We start from the raw sequence: 20,853 nt of genomic DNA on the forward strand, positions 1-20,853 counted from the left end.
CCTTGTACATGTGCGCCCCCCCCCCCCCCAGCCCCCCTCCCCCGCCACATTCCCACAGTCCCCCCCCCAACCCCATACCCAACCGCACACATCCCCACATACCTCCATAGCCCCCACAATATGCAAGAATAAGACTTCATTTTGAGCTATTATGCAATCACTTATATACAGCACAAATGCACGCACATCAGGACAAAAACATTTTTAAAAAAAATAAAATTAAAATATGTTATTACTGATGTTTGATTTTTAGTTTAACTTTTTTTTTTATTCTTGTTCCAAGATGGCAAGCCCCCTTCCGAAAAGGAGTACTTCCAGGGGCAAGGGGAGGGATTTCCCGTGGCAAAGGCCAGAGTTTGGGGCGGGACTTCTGGCACCAAGCTGGTGATCAGGGAGTGGGCTACCCTTGCAGTTCTCAACAGCCCACCAAAAATCATTAAGTGGTCCTCTGGCCAAAATATTTGCCTGCCTCTGCTCTAGCCTCCTTTGTCTGTGCTTTGAACAGGTCATGGTTGTTCAGTAGCATTAATGTTGTGACAGCTTAAACTTTCCATCAGGTGTTATGTTATTGGAAACGTTTTTGTGATTGCAGACCCCAATAGCAGAACTGGAAGTGTATAACTCTGCTCCTACCTTCCTTCCTTCCTTCCTTCCTTCCTTCCTTCCATGTCATCTGCCAAGCACAACCTAGTGAATCCAGTTGGGAGCAGAATGAGATGGAAGGAATGAGGGATTCTTTTTTTATCCTTTCAGTGGGTGACTTGAGTGATAAAACAGTGATCTAGGACTGAGAGACTGACTTCAATCCAGTTTGGAGTGGTAGTGTTCAGAAATTGCCTGTTGCCAGCCAGTGTTGTGGCCGATTTTTATGTCGGTTTATTGTCTGTTCTAAGCATTGTTGGGCAGGTATGCCCTCTTCATGGTGTCATAGTGAAGACTCATTGGTAACCCTAACTAGAAACCTGGGAAAGAGGCCTGGAATTGGAAAGGCCACGGAGACCCTTGTCTTTCTCAACACAGGTGTGGTTCCTCCACTTCACAATTGTGATTGTATTAGTTTTGTCTGTACTGCAAAGGAAGTGGTATAGGCAGAACTTGCAGTGGTTGAAGGGGTTTTTTTGAGTGCCATTTTACTTTGAGTAAATTGAAGGCCTGTAGGAAGCTGGTCCTGCTCTGCCTGTGCTGTACTAATTATAAAGTTAAGCAGAGGACTTCTGGCATCCTCACTGCCAACATCTGCCACTAATACTTTATTTTAGGGAAGTGCCAATCTACAGGAGTGTTGCAGTAGTATTTGCTTTGTTTAATGGTGCTCTGCACTGCCCTTTTACCATTAGCAATATTGAACTTTTTTTTTTTTTTTTAAATCATGGAATATTGATTTACTTTGGAGTATTAAAATGTGCAGTCCTCAGCAGAAGCACCTTGCCAGTTATGCTCCATGAACACTGGTTCTCAGGAATGTGAAAAAAATGTATCTTTTGAACAATAGTCCCTGATCTGCCCACCCTTCATTCACTCTTCCCCAGGAATTGTGCTAGTAGGTTCTATAGTATGAAGTGTTTGTGGAGGTGGGGAGGGCACAGCACATTAGACCAGCGAGGGCCAGCGTTTTAGGCAAGTATGTCACAACTTAGCCCCACACCTTCCCCTAGTGTCACTCCGATCCATTTTCCCTGCTTGATTTGCTGCTCTGCTTTCTGTTCTATGTCCTATCTGCCACTGCTGCTGCATACCACACAGAGGCATGCTCAAAAGACAGCTATTGCACAAGTGTAAGTGTTTACTATGTGCTGCAGTTCTCTTTTGTGGTGTGCATTGATTGACAGTTACAAAAATTGTAATCACTTTGTACTCCCTTCCTTATCCTGTTTATTGTCATGGTTTTTGGGTGCAAGAAAACTAGGGTTACAGAATCTAAGCAGCTAACACAAGGTCATGGGTTCAATCTCTGGTTGGACTAGATGATTTCTTGAGGTCCCTTTCAGCTTTACTTCTCTCTCTGATAAATTCTTCCTCTGCTAAGGTGTGAGGTGATGACTTCTGTTGCTGTCTGGATGGGGCTGAGGCAGCTGGAGAGGTGCTTGTTGATGCACAAACTTACTTGTGCATTAAGTTTAAATGCATCAAAGTGGTTTTAGTTCATATTGAGCCTAAAGGGGAAAGCTTGGTTTTGTATAAGCATGTTAGAGTTTTTGCCAGTATTCTTGTCAGTCCTTCTGCACGTGTATGTTGGTGGCAGTCAAACTTATTGCACAGAGATTTATATACTGTTACATTTGCAAAGCAATTTGGGGTCCCAGATGACAGGTATAAGAGAAAGCAATAAGATGACTGCAGCAGGTGCCAATTATACCTGACATGTAGTAGTTGCAAAAATGTCTCCCATCATATAATCCCTGTATGCAAGCTTAACTCATTGGTTTGAGATTGCTAAAAAAATAAATAAATAGGTTTGGGGGTGTTTGTGTGTGAAATGAAATTTGGCATGAGCATACTGTTACTTAGAACTAGCAGCTTTGTTTTGGGTTTGGGTACAAAGGAAAAATAAAGTTGCAGTAGAAAAAGACCTTGAGAATATGACCATCTGGTAAAATTCTAGCAGTGAAGTGGAATGACATCTCCTACATGCACTACACTTATGCCTGGCCACAACAGGTACACATGGTCAGTGCTCTGGATGTTGGAGGAGGACAGTATGTGGAAGGTTGTAAAGCTCTTATTGAAGGAAATGGCAAAATCTTCTATTATTATTTTACTGTAAATATAGTTCTTTGCCAGCTTTTTGTTACATTTTATCATTTTCAATCTAGACTTTCATTAAGATTTTCTTCCATTTTGGAGAATTGGGTATAGCAGTAGATGTGCTGCCTCTGTTTAAGCCAGGGTTGGACAACATATGGACCACAGGCCAGATCTGGCCTGGCAGGTGATTGTATCTGGCCTGTGGTGTTCCATATGGGGTCAAACCCCACCTGTCCCTGTCTGGGGCAGCTTGCGCCTCACCTGCTAACGGCACTGCTCTGGCCCTGGCCAATACGCATAGCCCTGCTGCTTCAGCCATCCAGTATTGCTTAGATCCCCCTACCTCCAGTGGCTTCCCCTTCCTCCTTCACCTGCTGTACCACTTTGGGTAACAGGTAGCACAGGGAAGAAACCGCAGCCATGGTGACACATACCCAGCCAGGTGGAGGTAGGCTGCAGCTGGGTGGCTTCTGCCCCAGTGTGGGGGGCTCCAGCTGCCTTCCACCCACTCAGCCACATGTGAATCTGCAGTGATTCAGCTGCAAAAAAGTCTAATGTTGTTTTGGGCTGTGTCAATAGGAGCATTAGATGGAAGACACAGGATGTGGTAATGTCCCTTTACTTGGCATTGGTTAGCTCTCATCTAGAGTATGGTGTGCTGTTTTGGGCCCCACATTTTACAAAGGTTATTGAAAAGGGCATGGGATGCAAGCTATATGAGGAGTGATTGAAAAACATAGGCATGTTCAGCTTGCAGAAAAGGTGAATAAGGAGGGAGGGGGGAACATTATGGCAGCCCTTAAGGTATTTGGGCTGCTATCAAAAAGAGGGAGAACACCTTTTCTCTGCTGCAGAGAACTGGACATTGCCACAAAGTAGGTTTTGGTTGGTTTCTGGAAAAACTTCACTTTAGAACGGTGAGAATTAGACTGCCTGGGCAAGCAGTAGAATCTCCATCATTAGAAGTTTTTCAAGAAGAGTTTGGATAAGCATTGGTCAGGGATGATCAAAACTAACTAGATTAGTAGCAGCCAAGTCTGATAATTTTGGAGGTGTGTCAGTGCTCCTGCTGGGACTAAAACCCAAATGTTCCTGGTGAGACTGTCCTGCTTCTCTGCTTAGAGTCAGACTGATTGCCACATTAAGGATCAGGAAGGAATTTTATCCCCTGCCCAGTTCATGCCAATCTATAAACATGGAGGGGGGTGAGGGGTGGTTGCCACCACCTATAGCGTGGGCAAGGGTGAAGCACAGCCCTCTTGGATTTCTTGAGTTCATTTAAATACCCTTACAGCATTGGGACACTTACAGCCCTCATCTCTGCTTTACATGTGACAGGTTAGGGTGTTCTTGGTGTCTTTGGGCCATGTATCTTGTAGTTGTATAAACAAGGTTGTTTGTGTAGCTTTAGGAATAGGTCAGACAAAGGCTTGCATGGGATGGTTTGGATGGGGATGATCCTGCCTCAGGCAGGGGATTGGACTATGTGACCTCTGGAGGTTCTTTGTATCCCTATTTTTCTCTGATTCTATGATTTAAACATAGTTTTAATCGTGGTGATGCATTACTAAATTCAAAAACACTGGAAACGCTGATCTTAAAGCTTCCATGGCAGTTTTAATTGTTTTTCTGTTCCAGTTTTCACTTTGGATTTGATTTATAGCCTATTGTAGTGCATTACCATTCTACTTAACATATCACCCACCACCATTTTAAAAACCCACATACACATGATGGTGAGTTTATAGCTGTTTTGGTATTAATTTACTTTTATCTGCTGTTGCAATAAGAAGTTTTGTTCATATAATAGTTAGCCCACCAGAGGTTTCAAACTGCAGTAAAAGCTTTGTTATCTGACATGAGTAGGGTAAGGTGGGGTGCCAATTTATCTAAAAATTCCAGTTATCTGAGACAAGAGCACTGCCTTGGCCCCAGCCTACAGTAGCAGCTTGCTCTGCCCTGTGCAGATCCCTTTTCCCCTTCCCCTGCAGACTTTTGCTGCCGGGGGGGGGGGCGTATGTGTGAATGCACACATGCTCGGCCCACTCAATTTTTTTTTTTCTCAGTCTGCCTATGTGGAGATCAGCTAGAAGGGCTTGATGCGAATGCCAGCCAGATAGATACAGCAAAGATTCTAGTTGCTAAAGTGAGGATTTGTATTGGGGGATATTGGAAATTCTGGTTAATAGAGTTGGTAAAATGCCAGATAACAAAGCTTTTACTGTATTGACCAATAAGTTGATCCACAAACACTACTTTGAGTTGGGTTTTATATTTCACTTCCTTTCCTCTACTCACTCGCTGGATTTTAGGTATGGGAGCAAAAGCAAAAAGATTAGACCAATCGTTTTTATGTCCCATAGGCTAGGGTCAGAAATTACACACAAAATAGTATAAGTGATTGTAAACCAGTTCCAATCTGTAACACAGAAGAAGTTTGGTGCACATAAACTGCTTCAAAAATGGCTGAATCTAATTTAAGAAAAACCTGGATGGGTGTAGTATCCGACTTAACTGACTTAGGTTAAATCAGTTTGCTGAACTTCTGTCCCAGATTTCCTTCAGATTCAAGTTAACTCATGGTCCCCCAGGATGCTTTGCACCTCTCCTGCAAACCCTCCTTGCAGGGTGGACAGGCTAGCCTTAGCCAAAGCCATCTGTTCCAGCCAAGCAGGGAGGTGTGCTCTAGCACCCCCTGGCTTCTGGCCTGGGCTACTGCAGGAATGTGGCTGCATTTTTGGAACCAAAAATGATTCTGTTCACTTGCTTGTTGGTTAAGTCTACGCAGCTTAGACTAACCTGCAAAGATTGAATCAATTCAGCATTGGGCTTTTTGACTGTCTGTACTTAGGCAAAGTTAACCAATGGATTCAAACCCAAACCTGGCACAGTGTGAAGAAATCAAGTTAAGGTTTAAAGAACCCAATAGATTAGGGGTGGGCAAAATGCAGCCTGCGAGCTGGATGTGGCCCACCAGGCCGTTCTGTCCAGCTTGCGGGGCCCCTAAAAAATTTAGAAAATTAATGTTAATCTGCCCCTGGCTGCCTGGCATATGGCCCTTGATGGCTTGCCAAAACTCAGTAAGCGGCCCTCTGCCCAAAATAATTGCCCACCCCTGCAATAGATAGAGCATGAGAGGAAAAAAGTTCAGAATCGGGCTGAGCAAAAGCTTTTTTGATCTGGGTTATTTCACTTCGATCCTGATCAGGTTTTGGTCAAGTGAACATTCATGATAAGACATGATTAATATTCAGTTGATAGACTGATTGGGATATAGAGTATAAGCTTGTACAAGCATAGGGTTTACTTCTGCAGTCATGCCACAGCATACGATGGAAGCAGAGCTTCTACATAGAAAGCAATGATTAGAATACACAGGGTAGGCACAGTTAAGTATCTCTCAATATTTGCTTAGCCATGAATTGATCCAGACCAGCGCAATGCAGCCCAGGTCATGAGCCTATGCTTTTCCCCCAGAGCCATGCATGAGGAGAAGCTGCAGTAAACCTGTTAGGATGATAGGGGCGCTGGGCTATACAAACGTGCATATGCTTGATCTCAGTATAAACAAATGCATGAGACAAGTGCCTGAGATGATCCACACAACTCCAAGAGAAAAGGTCAGCAGGATCACAACAACAGAGGAATAGGGGAGCAAAGCTAAGCTACACTATGAACATCTACCCTTGCAATCCATATCTGTGCTATGTGTTTAATGTCTGTTCAAAGCTTCTGTACTGTGGTGTCAAATATACAGCTTGCCAGTTGGCTCTGACCTCTGGAGCTTCTCTCTCTGACCGACATGTCGGTAGCCTGGCAGGTCATTGGAAGTTGAGGTATGGCCTGCTGCAGAGTTCAGGGCTGTTTTGCCACTGATGGCCATGACCAATGGAGCCAGTTTGGTTTGCCAGTGCTGGTGTTGAACCTGCCACCACCATAGTGGCTGCCCTTGTGCCCTTCGCTTGCTTGGGTCTAACACACAAGGAGCCCTTCAGTCCAGCTCTGTTTGCAGTCTGTTTGTCTCTGATCTGCCCCTTCCTGAACTCTTTGAAAACTAAAAGAATGGGCACTGCTAACACTTGTTCTTGCAAATCTGATAAGGGGAGGAGGAAAGCGGCATTTTTTTTAAAGGAGTTATTACTGTTGTCTTAAAGATACTGTTGGTATGCTCAAAGAGGCTTGATTTGAGAGCTGGTAGGGAAGAAGAACCTTGCAGTAGCTGAAGGGATAGGACCTTTCTTGAAGATGTAAAAGAAATGGCCACTTATTCCCCAGACATTGCCTTATCTGCCAATTCATAGCCTGGGCCTTGCATCCTTGTTTCGGAAGCTGCCATACCTATGTGCGAATCGAATACCTGTTGCTATATAAGCCTTTCTGTGCCTTGCAGGGAATCCTGTTACATTCTTGTCACTGGTTGGAATTTGAACATTTATAGTTTTTTTACTGTTCTGTAAGGGTAGGAGGTAGGTGAGGTATGACCAAGAAAAGTAGTGAGGCTTCACTTGTAGCGATATTATGTACACCCAGTGACTACCAAGGAAGGTCATCATATGCCATGAGAGGCCAATGATGAAACCTTCCCCTCCTGTTAGAGTTGTATTTTAATTTTCCTGGGACAAGGAACATTTTTTGCTTGATGGTGATTGTGCTAGCACAATTAGCACTCCTTAAATATATTTAAGGGTTCTTAGTTTTATTTTTAATATGAAGTTTTCCTGCTTACCTCTCCTGAAACTTGATCTTCATTCATCTGAGCCATGGGTCTCAACCTCTGTAAACTCGAGACACCCCTCAAAAATTCCATAATTTTTCCAACAGTTTGAGTTGGTCTGATAAAAGATACCAGATTTACCCAAAGAACCTCATCTGCCTATGTCCTTAGACCAACATGGCTACAACCCCTGTAGCTCTTGGCTTTCACTGTTTTTGATTACAGAGAAATAATGGAGCAGTTTCTCTTGCAAAGACCTCGGGAAGACTGCAACAGGTCGGAATTTTTTTTATACTGTGGATTCCTGTTTGAAATCTCAGGGTTTATTGTGTGAAATATGTGGGTATTTTCACACCTAATAGTGCTAATATTGTGTAGCACCCCTAAAAAAAATTTACAGCACCCCAGGGTGCCACAGCTCCATGGTTAAGAATCACTGATCTGGAGATTCACCAGTTTCTCTAGGGATTTTGCGGGGAAAGGAAAAAGGGACTAGTACAGACAGCTCTAGAATGACTCAGCACTTCTGCCGTGGAGTGTGATGAGTTGTGCAGCTGTGTACCCAGGGGCTCTCTTTATTTCTTTGCATCTTGCAGCACTTAAGGACAGAGATTGAAGTTATGGCATATACATTTGACACATTACAAATTTTAATTAGTGCAGAAGCAAGCATGTCTTGTGTCACTCCTCTTCAAGACCATCCTAAATGCTCCGTTTCAGTCCTGGGCTACTTTGTGTTCAGGCAGCAGTTTCATTTCTGTATAGCATGCTCTAGTCTCAAATGTTCTTTACAACTGTGAGAATTGCTTACCCATACATTAAATATAACCACATGGGGTACAGTCGGACTGCTGTTTAATGTTGCAGTCTGCTGGTTTAATATCTAAAGACAGGAAGTAAAGAAGAGCCCTGTATTCAGTTGCAGCTTCAGGAAACCAAGGGTGGGTGACGTTTCCTCCATGTATGTGTGTGTTTGTCTGTGGAAGTTGGTGGATTGTTCTCTGCCTGCTTGCTCAGAGATCTAATGGCTGAACCTTCTTCCTCTAGCTCGGGTGCATTCTTTTTGAAAACATTTTGGCAGGAGATAGAAAAATCTGTAAACCAGTTTTGTTTTGATTCCTGTTCTGAACAGTCTGTCTGAAAATGGTATGCTTTACAAAAGGGAGTTTTGATAAGATGCACCTAGTGGTGTTTTAAGTGCATCTATTTAGTTTTGTAGGAATTAATTTCTAGGATAAATTTGAGACCAGGTCCTAGGCAATAGCTCTCCCACCCCCCGGTCATTTTTAGTCGCCTTTTGGGTTGCACATTTAAAAGATGTGGAAGTGGAGTTAAGAGTTCCTGCCTTCCTTGGTCTGTTCTCCTTGTCTTCTTTGCAGTGCAGTTATCTGTAGGTGTAGGAGTGCTATTATGAAGGAATTGTGAAGCTCCTGGTGGATCCACTTACCTTTCCCTATAGTCTATTTATGGGGGAATGGGAAGTTGTCCTAGGATTAGGTGCGAAGGAACAGGGCCGAGGCAAACACTTTTGGCTGCTGCAGCAGAAATTTAGGCAAAGTGGGGAAGTGGTTTTTGTTTTTTGGGTTTTTTTTGTCTGGATCTTTAAGGACCCAGAGACTTTGATGCTTGTAACTAGTGTGGTGTATGACTTAAGGATTTCCCCCTACTCCCCCCTGTAGTGATTTTGCTTCTGCACATATCTCCAAATACAGCTTTTTGGCTTTTAAGCATTGCTACCCCTTATCTGATTATGTGCCGTCACACTTCCTCTCCAGTATGAATATTTGGATTTTTGGTTCTACTTTGCTATATGTGTTGTAGGCTTAAGGACTGCATCCTGACAATGAGCCCTAATTAGGAGTTGCATGTTAAGTGCTAAGCAGCTGAATTATTTTAGGCTCTGTGTGCATGAAGTTCTTTTAAGCACCTGTGTTTTGGGTGGAGAATTGCTTTTAACTTTCAGGCTCTAGACATCTTCTGTCTAGACTCTAGCTGAATGTTGCAACACATGAAAGGAAATTCAGGTTTGAACTAGATGTAAGTTTTTAAGATGCCTTTTCCAGTAAAGATGGTTGAGCCCTGATGGCCATGAAGAAAATCAGGTCCTGAAGGATCTTTTTAAACCCAGAAAGAGGCGTAGGGGAAGTATTCAGCTGAACCAACTGTTCAATTCAGCTTCTTCGCAAGCAGAAAAGTTGTTATGATCTGCAAATGAGCTGATTCCTCGGTGCTTGTGGGGTTTTCTCTTCCTCCTTTGAAGTTGTCCTGCAAGTGGCTGCTTCAAAATTCTAAGAAGTGTAGAGGTTCCTGTGGGGGGGGGGGCAGGGATGGTGATGTTTAGAGGCAGAAATCTTTAGAAACACTTTAGGGACACAAAGCAAGTTGGAAAACCCCAGATAAACTAGCTTCAAACCCCTTTGTTTTAATTAAATTACAGTTAAGGATCACAAAATTCTTGAATATTTGGATAGGGCTTTGAACATATGAAGAGCTATGCAGAAGTGCTTAGCATATTAGTCACAGGAACTGCTGCATTTGAAAAAGAGAGCATGGGGCCCTTCATTTGGGTCTGGTGCACAGTGAACTATAACCAGGGTTTCAGAAGTATTTCACTCCCAAAATCAGTGGACCTGGCTAACAATTCATGCTGTTTTTCCCCGAATGGTTATGGAAAAAAGGTCATGTGTTTTGTGTCCGGCAAGCTGCCATGACTAACCTTTACTACAGAACGTATTCCTGGAAGTACTTGGGGGTGGGGTGGAATTACTTTTTTTTTTTTTTTTTTTTTTTTTTTTTTTTAAATAAAAGGTGACCCTTCTCTTCCTCTTTGTGCTCATTTTCCTTCATAAAATCAGCAGCTTCATGGTGCACTGAATAGGAGTGTCCTTTTTGGTGGTTGGTGTTTTTTGCTTGCCAGTTAGAAACAACTGGATGCCCTATCCTGCTACACTTGCTTTGTCTCTATACCAGGGATTCTCGGCCAGGGTGCTCACACCCTTGGTGTGCCAGCCTGTTAGCGCTGTTAAGTATGCAAACATGATTCACTGGATAAACCCAGAGATTTCAAATAGGAATCCATAGTGTTAAAACATATTCTGACCCATTATGGTCTTGTCCGAGTTCTTTATAATAGAATAATTGCTCTGTTTTTCTGTAGTAAAAAATGAGTGAAAATCAAGACCTGGCATTTGCCTGGAATCTAACAAAGCCCAGAACCACTGCTCTATATGTTGTTTGATAAGTTGGCCACATCCTTTGTACCTTAGAGTTTGTGTGAACATTATTATGGTCCCTGAACCCTGAAAAATTTGTCCCATTTTTTTTTTTTAAAGTTGGTTCCTTGTGAATTTGTTGCAGGCTTCGAATCAAGTCTTATGAATCTACAGTGATATTCAGCTTAGAGAGAAATACTAGAGGTGCACCGATATATCGGTCCATATCGTATCGATGCTAATAAAAGGAAAATCAACATTATCAGTGATTGGCTTTTTTGGCTGATGTGGCTAATAATGCTTCTGATTTAAATGTCGCACGCATACAGCCGCAGCCTGGCAGCTTGGAGTGTAGTGTCTGGCCAGTAAGTCAGGGGAGAGAAGTGTTGGGTTGGGGGGAAGGCAGATTGAGGCTCCTGTGGTGAGGAAGGGAGTTGGGCTGAGGCAGGCTCTGAGCAGGCAGTGGCAGCCTGCCCTTGTCCTGCACACAGATCCAGGGGGCACATGTGCCCCATTGCCTCCCACGGGGGTGCATGTAGCACTGGAAGACATCCCTGCTTCCCCCCCCCCCAGCCATTGGCTCCCCCCCACCCCCCCCCCTGCTCCCCCCCCCCCCAGCCATTGGCTCCCTCCCATGCCCTGTCCCAGTTGGGCAGCCCCTGTCCTAGCCCCAGCATCACTCTCCCTCACTGTAGGGGCCTTGATCTGCCCACCCCTGTGCCCCTTCCCCCGCAACAGACCTACCAGCCCAACACTACTCTCCAAGATGCCAGGCTGCATATCAGCACTCAGCTTGGTATATCGGCTGGTCAATAATCAGCCATTGGTATCAGCCCAAAAAGTCTTTATCCGTGCACCCCACTAATAAATACCTGCGAGAATTAACTGGAATTATCCACTCTTGAGTTACTTCCTTTGTCTTAGCGTCTCATAAGAGCCTAACCAGCCAAGAGTAATACATTCAAATATAGGGAGATGGAATGGTTTATGTCGTCTGGAGCCAGCCATACTGCTCTACTTGCTTATGAGTGACACTCAAAACATCTGAAGCACAGAATGTGCCCTAGTACCATAATAAACTAGACCTCTCAACACTTTTGCAGTGTACTTTGCAAACCTCATCTGACCTCTGGGGATTTTAGGCAGAAGTAGTATCAACTATGCAACTGATTAAGGAAACCAGCTTTAGGTTGGCCTGCTCCAGATTTCTCTCTGCCTTCCAGCTGGTGGAAGGCATGGATCCAGCTAGGTGCAGTGACCTGTACCAGATGTTGATGCTACTGCAACTCTTACTGTGACAAGAGGAGGGAGTACCAGAATGACGTGCAATGTTGGGCATTTTGGTAGCTGCCTTTGCACCCCAAAGTAGCAGTTCAGCTTCTTAAGGGGAGATTGCAAACTTCACGTAGTACGGGAGGAGTGAGGATGCTGATTCCCTTCTTACAGCTGCATTTTCATGGTAACTAGTTCTCAAGTGGGATCAAAACCAAAAAGGCAGGATTACAGGTAATGCAAATATAGAATGATCAGTAACAGCCCCAAAACTAGCATATAAAGATCACATTCCTTAAGGGAACTTGTTTTTGGGCCTTTCAGTGGTAAGAGATGTGAATCAGTTCAAAAGCAGGCTACCACTCCTGTTAGGAGCATGTATTCTCAGAAAGGTTTCCAATATGTAGCTAATTTAATTAGTTCAGCGCTGCTTTGTAACCTGTTTGGATCTGGATGTTTACCTGGCTTAGAGTTTTATACAGGAGTGGTGAAGGTGGGTAGTATCTGAACAGTAATTTTAGGTCTACAGTAATAGGGTCATGCGAGTTTGGGGGGGGCTGTATAAATAGTGCACATGCCCAGGCCTTTAGTAGACAAGGAACCTTTCCATTTTATGCCACAAAAGAAAAGTTGTTGTCTAATTACTGGAGAGAACTAGTAAGCTACTGTGATGGAAGGTGCCCTTGCTCAGGAACCTAAACTGCTATTTACAGGGAAAAAAAGGATAAATCAGTGTTTATGCAGAACCTTTGAATACATTTTTATTATTTTCTTAGGCATATCTTGGGCATACTTCAGGGCATACCCACCCTACAACAGAATACTGGAGATGTAACATTGACACCTTTTTAATGTGTTGCACTTGATACTGCATGCAGTGACATTTTATAAATTCAGCTTACCTCCAGTTATGTTAAACCAGTGTCAGAAATGTACTGCATGTTATCTTAGCCTTACTCCTGAGTTTTCAGAGATTTCTTGTAAACTATTTATAATAGTGATTTGTTCTTTTACATAATGCAGTGTTGTTTGCAGCAGTAACCTGCTGTTTATATACTTGAAATTCTTCCTTCCTCTTACTGGTAGTCAACTTTGAAGTGGCCAGGTTCAAGACAAATGGGTGAAAGGAATGTCAAAATTGTCCTCCAATAAAAGCTAAAATTGCTGCAACAATGCATACAATCCTTTGCAAATTACTGAAATGAGAGTTATGGTCCTTGATCTTTCAGGAGAGCATCTTTAATCACTCTTGATTTTTCCTTTAGCAGTGAAGTCTCTTGTGTTGGATCCATGCCTGACCGTCTTCTTTGAATTGTTGTGCAACTTGGTATTCCTGTTGTTGCTCCTGAAATTGTGGGTCTTGTGATACTTGTACCATAAATTGGTCAGTCAGCCTCTAGCAGGTTTGCAGCAGACTGAGACTGTGTCTTTGTGGACAGCATGTTCAAAAAACCATAACCTCCTATGAGAGACAGTTGACTGCTGTTTCTGGTACTGGAAGTTGTGTACATGTGTAGAGAGTGAATGCTGAGTAGGCCTATAGTGACAAGTGTCTTCTGGTGAAGGAAGGAATAGGTGGATGTTAAAAAACAAGAAACAACACTCCAGAGTGGGGGGGACTCTAGGGCAGGGGTGCTATTTGCCCATTCCCCTGGGTTAGATCCAAAGCACAAGGAGCCTCACAGCTTGGGCCTGGACCTACCTCCAGCAGTGTGGTGCGTAGTGGTATAGGGGTTAATGCAGCCGTTGCTTATCCTGCCTTCCTGATGTGCATCACTACCAAAACTCTGTATCCTGTATTTTGATGGCAAGCCCCATCCCTGCTTGTCCCACCCTCAAATTTCCAGCCCCTCTAACAGCTCTGTGGGCCATATGTTTGACACCCCTCCTCTAGAGGAGTTATGAGAACTACTGAAAGTGTGGTAGTAGTAACCTGCATCCGCACTAGAAAGTAATGGTGTTGCCTACTGATGCACTTTCTTGGTCAGCTTTGTCTCCAGGCATGCTTATCCAGCTCACTTTACCCTGCCTGCACAAGAAGGGGTGTGCACGTTGTTAACAAGATGGCTCATGGATTCCCAGGCAGGTGCTTGTGGGTTCTCTTATTTTCTCTGCAGCAAAACAGTATCACCGGGTTGGCTGATACTAATTTCTTGCTGTCTTGCCTCACAGGCTACCTGAACAAATGACATTTACCCTGAGTCTCTTTATAGCAGGATTCTGTTTCTTTCTAGCATCTCTGCCATTGACAGGATGCCTCCATCCCAGGGCTGTTCAAAGTCCGTGAGCTGCTACCCATAACGGATTACTTATGCATAGAACATCAAGAGAGCTTAGGCTTGCTCCAGTGTACTGGAGGCCAGGCACAGTTCAGGGTTAGTCTCCCTCCAGATCTTAAATGCTTCTTCTCATTTACTGATGCTGACTGTTCTGTTTTTCTTCAATGCTACGGCTGTCCTCCAGGATGTAAATTGCAAGTCTGACTCGATTGTGAATCACCTCTAGTTTTCAGGATAGTGTTTAAAAGTAATAAATTAAGGGGTCTGCCCTGTTGACTTCACAGCATGTGCCTGCAGGAGGGATGCAAAGGCAATTCCTGAGGCATCAGTGTTCAACAGAATTAATTTTTGGCTGGGGCAAGTTAGGGCCATCACTGCCCAGTAACAAGAAGTTTGTGAGCATGGGCATGGTATGGGCTCAGGGGCTATGGTTTCTTGTCCTGCTACTGAAAGGAAAGCCTCAGGGTTTCTGTTAGTTTTAGACAATGAAGATTTGTCTCGTGTCTGTCTCAGGGAGGAATTATAGGAGGTTATAATAAAAAATGCCATTTGTTTCTTTGAGCTCAGTTTAGTAGATTAGCTCAACCTTCGTAAGTGCTTGTGCCTACTCAGTATAAGCAACTGTCTCCAATTTATAGTGTGCAAAACACAAATCTCTCGCTTTTCAGGCTACAAACTTGGTCTTCCTTGTGGGTGTGATGCTGGACTTCTGCAAATTAAGTTCCTTTTGAATGAATATACATGTAAAATACATGCATGTGCGCACACCCCTCAGTATTTAAGTCTAGATTTCCAGTTTGCAGCTTCTACAAAAAGATAAAATGATGGCTCCTAAAGTGCACACCCTACACAACCCAGCACCTCTACTGCCTGTCCCAAGTGCAACCCAGCCCAGTCCCTGCTGGGAAGAGCCTGGTGCTGACCTGACCCAACACCTCTGTCGAGAAGAGCCCAGCCCGCTCTGTGCACAGATCCGAGGACACATACCCCCATCCCCTCCCAGGGTGCACATAGTGGCAAGAGCTGCCTCCCACCCCTGCATGGCTCAGTCCCACATCCCTTCCCCCACAACACTTACCAGCTGGATGTGGCTGCTCTCCACGTGGCCAGTCTGCGCTCCTGGCCGCCCATGTGCTGTGATGTGGCTGCACACACACGTGGCTATTATCAGCCACATCAGTTCTGCGTACTTCCCTCCGACCCTTTTAAGTAACACTAGGGGTATGTGTACCCCCAGCTGACAACCGCTTCTGTAGAGATTACTGATATAACTATGCTGCTTTTTTTTTTTTTTTTTTTTTTTTTGGTTCATTTAAACACTGGTGAATAGGCCTGGGTTTGGTTTTTTTGTTTTTGTTTTTTGTTTAAGATCAAATTTAAATTTTAGTTCAGCTTTTAAATGTACATAATAGGTTGGCAGAACTGGGAATAGATTGTGTGACCTTGATCAGGATGTTTTCTTCTCAGTTAAAATGGAGATACTTTTTTTTTTTAAGAGGAACATGTTTGAAAAGCTTGCTTTATTGCCTGACCACCTAACTTTGGGGTTTGAACTCCAACAGCTTTTTCTTCACTTTGTGTTGGGGAAGTAATGAGCTTTTAGAGCTGGAATGGGAAGCATACAACACTTGAATTCCTCCCCTCCTTTTTCCCATTTGTATTAAATTAATTTCTTTTTAGAGGCAGAATGGACACCTCCCTATCCACCTCTGTCTAAACTGTTTCCTGTTTGGCCAGAGCATATACTGAGAATCTTTCTCGGGCCGATTAAACAGCTACTTCCTGTAATTTGGGGAGTGGCATTAGAGGCGCAGTATGCCCCTAGCACAGGGCAGGCCCACCATGCACGGGAACAGCTGCAGCTCTGTTTTTCTGCTTCCTAAGGAACTGTTTGTCCTGAGGCTTTCCCAACCACAGGACACGTGAGGTTCTCTGTGAATCACATGGGGAGAGGATCTACTACACTTCAGTCCCTTACAGTGAAAAAGGGAAAAAAAAAAAAAAAACCCAACCAGTTTAGCGTACAGTATTTATAAACTTTTCAGGCTAAACTTGGGTCTTGTTTATCTTCCTTTTCAGTTGGGTCACCCTATTTTCCCATTACCGTGGGGAAGAGGGGCTGGGATCTTTTAAGCATATGTTGTTTCTCCTTCTTATAGATGTAAGGCTACTAATTCTGCCCACACACAATTTACAAAAAACACCATCTGCTTAAGTTTCTAGGATGTTGTCCTTGTCAGTCAAGCAAGTACAATGCTGAGTGTTTATGTATGTGAGCACACACGCAAGAGGGAAGGGGCAGGCTGTCTACTATTTGGCTGCATTTCCTGGCGCATGCCTGTCCTGCAGCACTCTGCATTGTGGACACTTGGTGCAGTGCAACTGCACACCCTTGCTCTGTATGTGGCTCAGGTCAGGGAAAAGAATCTACACAACTGGATGTTGTCACCCTGCTTTTTAAAAGAATGGGTCCCAAACATGAACCTGCCTTTTGAGAGAGGTCCAGCTAAGAATGCAGCATAGTTAAGACTTCCCCATTTCTTATTTTAACCAGGGTGTATGGTTTGTTTGCAGTTGCATGTTGCATCTTCTGTCTTGCCTCTGCCTTCCCTCTGTCCTAGTGAACAAGAAAATGAAAGTATCCTGGAATCCTGATCTTGGAATGTTTTTGGCCCTGACAAGAGCTCAGCGTTCAGACCTCTGTCATCCATCATGTCCATGTTCATGTTGTTGGAAAGAGAGCATTTTTTAAACTAACATTTAACCAGAAATGTTTTGGAGTGGAGTTGCCATTTCGTGTTCATTATACAAGTAAAAGTCGATACTTGTAGAAACAGCAGCATGTGCATTTTGGTTTGCGTTCTTATAATAATAATAATAATAAGAAGAAGAAGAAGAAGAAGAATGTGAAACCTAAATGCCCATACTTAGTAGCAGTTTGCTTTCAAGGCAGCTGAAATTGCTTGCCATTCTGTAACTTTTGCCTTTGCTTTTGCTAATGTCCACACAGCTTTGGCACAATTGCCCTTCTAAACACCCTGCTGCTTCACACAGGGATCATGTAGCCCATTTGAAGTGACACCAATCTTGTCCAGCCATCTGACTGTCTCATGTATTGTTGTTCTGCTTAATCTGAAACCTGCATCAGCTGATGAAGTAGAGAGGACAGTTAAAACAATAGGAGTGTGACTTCCTTGTATTTAGGCAGTGAAGAAATTTTTTATTTAAAAAAAAGGCTGGTCCTCTTGCTGAACTTCGTTTCCTTTAGTGAATTAGTGTTAACTGCTGAGGCACACCCATAAACGGTATTGCATTAGGAGTTTTTGATCTTTAATGTATCACGTTACTGTCTAGCACTAGTGTCATATAGGAATGCAGGAAAGAAGAGAAATGGGGACAAAGCCACTTGCATAGGTTACTGCTAAAGTGTTTAGATTAACTTGGAAATGTACCTGATGAAGATGGTGAGTGTTGGCAACAAGTCCTTGAGCTGTTTTTGAAAAATTCTAAATATAGCAACCCAAACTCTTGTTTGACACCATTTGGAAAGTGTGGTTGAGCAGTTGTCATGGTTTTTTTTTTCCACTGCACTATAAGTTGTAGGAGGCCATAAAGAGTACTTAGTGCTACAGGGTTGTCAAATTTTTCTTTCTAATCAAGTGAATTTTTGGGGGTGGGGGGTGGAATGGAGATTTGAGATGGAGGGGAAGGGCTGATGAGAAGCAAAGTTGCAGATCTACCAAGGTATTTGAGTTAATGCAAAATGGGAAAATGTTTTAAAGCAAGAACCTTGGGTCTAATTAGAAATGTGAATTAAAATGTCTTACAAAAATGTCATCCCGTCCCCCAAACAAAACCGAAACCTAACATTAAGCTTAAAAGTATCTCATGAAACCCCAAGGTGTTGGTGACACCCTGGTTGAGAATCGCTTTTCTAAAGGCTTTGAGAGGGAAAGGACATTGAAGTCAGGAGTGATTGGTTGTAATCTGCTGGATGATGGGATCTGCCATCATTTAGAACTTTTTTTTAAGGATATGGGTAGCATTGTAAACTGAAGAGGACTGACTTTGTTAGTCTAGAAAATGTTGGAAGGTAGTCAGGGTATTTTTTGTGTTCGTGGTGCTGTAGATGCTATCCACAAACATTAGAGATGAGTATGATAGTGGTCTTTTGCTGTTACCATAAATAACAGGATAAATGAAAGCTTCTTGGGCAAAAAATTCACTTACCGTTATTGTGCTCAGGTCTATTCAAGGCATGATAAAATATCATTTAAAACCTAACCTCATGGGAAATGAGGGGGGGGGGAAAGGAGGGGGGGAGCAGTCCTGTAACCGTCATCAACCTCATGGGTAGATGCATTACAGGAAGCTGAGCTAGTCTCTCAGGTAGTAGTCGGTGGCTTTCCAAAGAAGATAGTGTAACAGGATCTTTGAATCCTAGGGTTTTAAAGTTTTAGACAGTTAAAATTGAATATCCAAGTCTTTTTTTAATGCACATTTATTAGTATTAGAAAAGGTCGTAGCTTCTTGCATTAAAATAGTGGAAAACTGTGAAAGTAAAATTGGAAAACTCAAATTGAGTTTGGAAAATGCCTTTTTAAAGTGACACAGCTGCCTTGCCAGTAATGCATCAGTTAGGGATATTTTAGCATACTTGCATTGTATTAGTTGAAATTTTATAATAGTCCTGGTGTTGAAAAGGCTAGTTTCATATGTAATATGCTGATAATGGTAAAGGTCAGAAAATTGTAGCTCATCTAGGAACTTCGTTATTCAAGTCTCTTGCTGTTCTTCAGTTTGGACAGCATGTGTGTTACAATATGCTTCACTAAGTAAGTGCATTATATAATACATATATAGTATTTTTTCAGTTCATAAAATTCCCCCTTTCCCTTCCACCCCCTTTACAAACTTTTACATTGCATTTGCAGTGGGTTTTTGAATGGGCAAAAGTCCCATCTACTCTGTAGTTCTTTCTTTGGTGACTTACTGGCTTCGTAGCTCAAATCTTACCAGGAGACTGCTGCTTATGGACGTTCAGAAAAATGTCTGCACAGTGGTGTTGTCTCCCAAGTTCCTGAATCTGTAGCCTTGCTTGGGTACTGGGGGGGGGGGGGGCAAAAAGTATAATGTGTTGATGTACATGTGGAAATTGTGTTTTTTAGTACATATGGAAATTACCATTTAGAGAAAAGAAGTACCTTGCTGCTTCTCTTGCCTTATTCCTTACTTTTTTTCTTGCCTTGGGGATGTCCTTGGTGTTCATCTGCTAGAACCAAGATGTGTGATATACTTAATATTTTGCTCTGCCTTTTGTTGTAAGGATGAAGCTGTGGGAATTATGCAGAATTTGCCTTCCCTTTAATATTTCTATTTTCTGTATTGTATGTGGTTGACAGTAACAGTTTTTTTGTGTGTGGGAGTTACTTGCCAAATGCAGTGGTGTGTTCCACAGACTAACAGAGGTAAATCTGCCTTTGCAAAACTTTGATGTGTTTACTGCTGGAATGATCAAGGTGGGCATGGGCAAACAGTCTGTGTTTACCCATACTGTCTCATGTGGTAGCGCTAAGTGATGGAGGCAGGAGAGGACAATTCCTCTCTTAGAAACTAACCATCCACCTGGTTTTCCTGCTCACCAAGCCCCAGTTATCAAGCCCTGAACTTAAGTTTGCCGATACTCATTCTGCAAAATGGCACCTTAAGAATTTCTTATGCTATAAAGGAGGCAACTCAATAGAGACACCAGTGTTAGCAGAACCATGTATGCTAAAGGATGGTGTTGCTTTTTAAGCAAAAGCCTTATGCCATTTTTAGGACAACTATTACAGTTCTTTGAATCTGAGTTTTACCACACAACCACAGCCATGTTGACTAGACAAGGTTTTTTTCTCGCACGCTACTGGAGAGTGGTTAAGAAAGAAAAGGAGGTTTCATAGATTTCATAGACATCAGGGCTGGAAGGGACCTCGGAAGATCATCGAGTCCAGCCCCCCGCCCAAAGGGCAGGAAGTCAGCTGGGGTCATAGGATCCCAGTAAGATAAGCATCCAGTTTCATCTTGAAGGTGTTCAATGAAGGCGCTTGAACCACCTCCGGTGGCAGGCTGTTCCAGACCTTGGGGGCTCGGACAGTAAAGAAGTTCTTCCTTATGTCCAGCCTGAAACGATCTTGAAGTAGTTTGTGACCATTTGACCTCGTCATCCCTTGGGGCGCTCTGGTGAACAAATGTTCCCCCAGATGCTGGTGGTCACCCCTGATAAACTTGTAGGTGGCCATCAGATCACCCCTGAGCCTGCGCTTTTTCAGGCTAAAGAGCCCCAGGGCTCTCAGCCTGTCATCGTAGGGTCTGCTTCCCTGACCTCTGATTATGCGCGTGGCTCTTCTCTGGACTCTCTCAAGCTTGTCCACATCCTTTTTGAATTGTGGAGCCCAAAACTGGACACAGTACTCCAGCTGCGGCCTCACTAAGGCCGAGTACAGGGGGAGAATGAAGTCCCGGGATTTGCTTGAGAAGCATCTATGGATGAAAGCCCGTGTTTTGGTCGCTTTACTAGCCGCCGCATCGCATTGCAGGCTCATGTTCATCTTGTGGTCAATGATGACCCCCAAGTCTCTTTCTTCCATAG

General features: G+C 43.4%; 1 protein-coding gene across 5 annotated transcripts in view; it reads left to right on the forward strand.

Moving 5' to 3' along the window:
- The window catches only part of KANSL1 (KAT8 regulatory NSL complex subunit 1), a 168,096-nt gene that overhangs the window by 96,373 nt on the left and 50,870 nt on the right, over positions 1–20,853 (forward strand). The window lies entirely within an intron of this gene.

Source organism: Alligator sinensis, unplaced genomic scaffold (assembly GCF_000455745.1).
Source record: "Alligator sinensis unplaced genomic scaffold, ASM45574v1 scaffold444_1, whole genome shotgun sequence".
Taxonomy (NCBI): domain Eukaryota; kingdom Metazoa; phylum Chordata; order Crocodylia; family Alligatoridae; genus Alligator; species Alligator sinensis.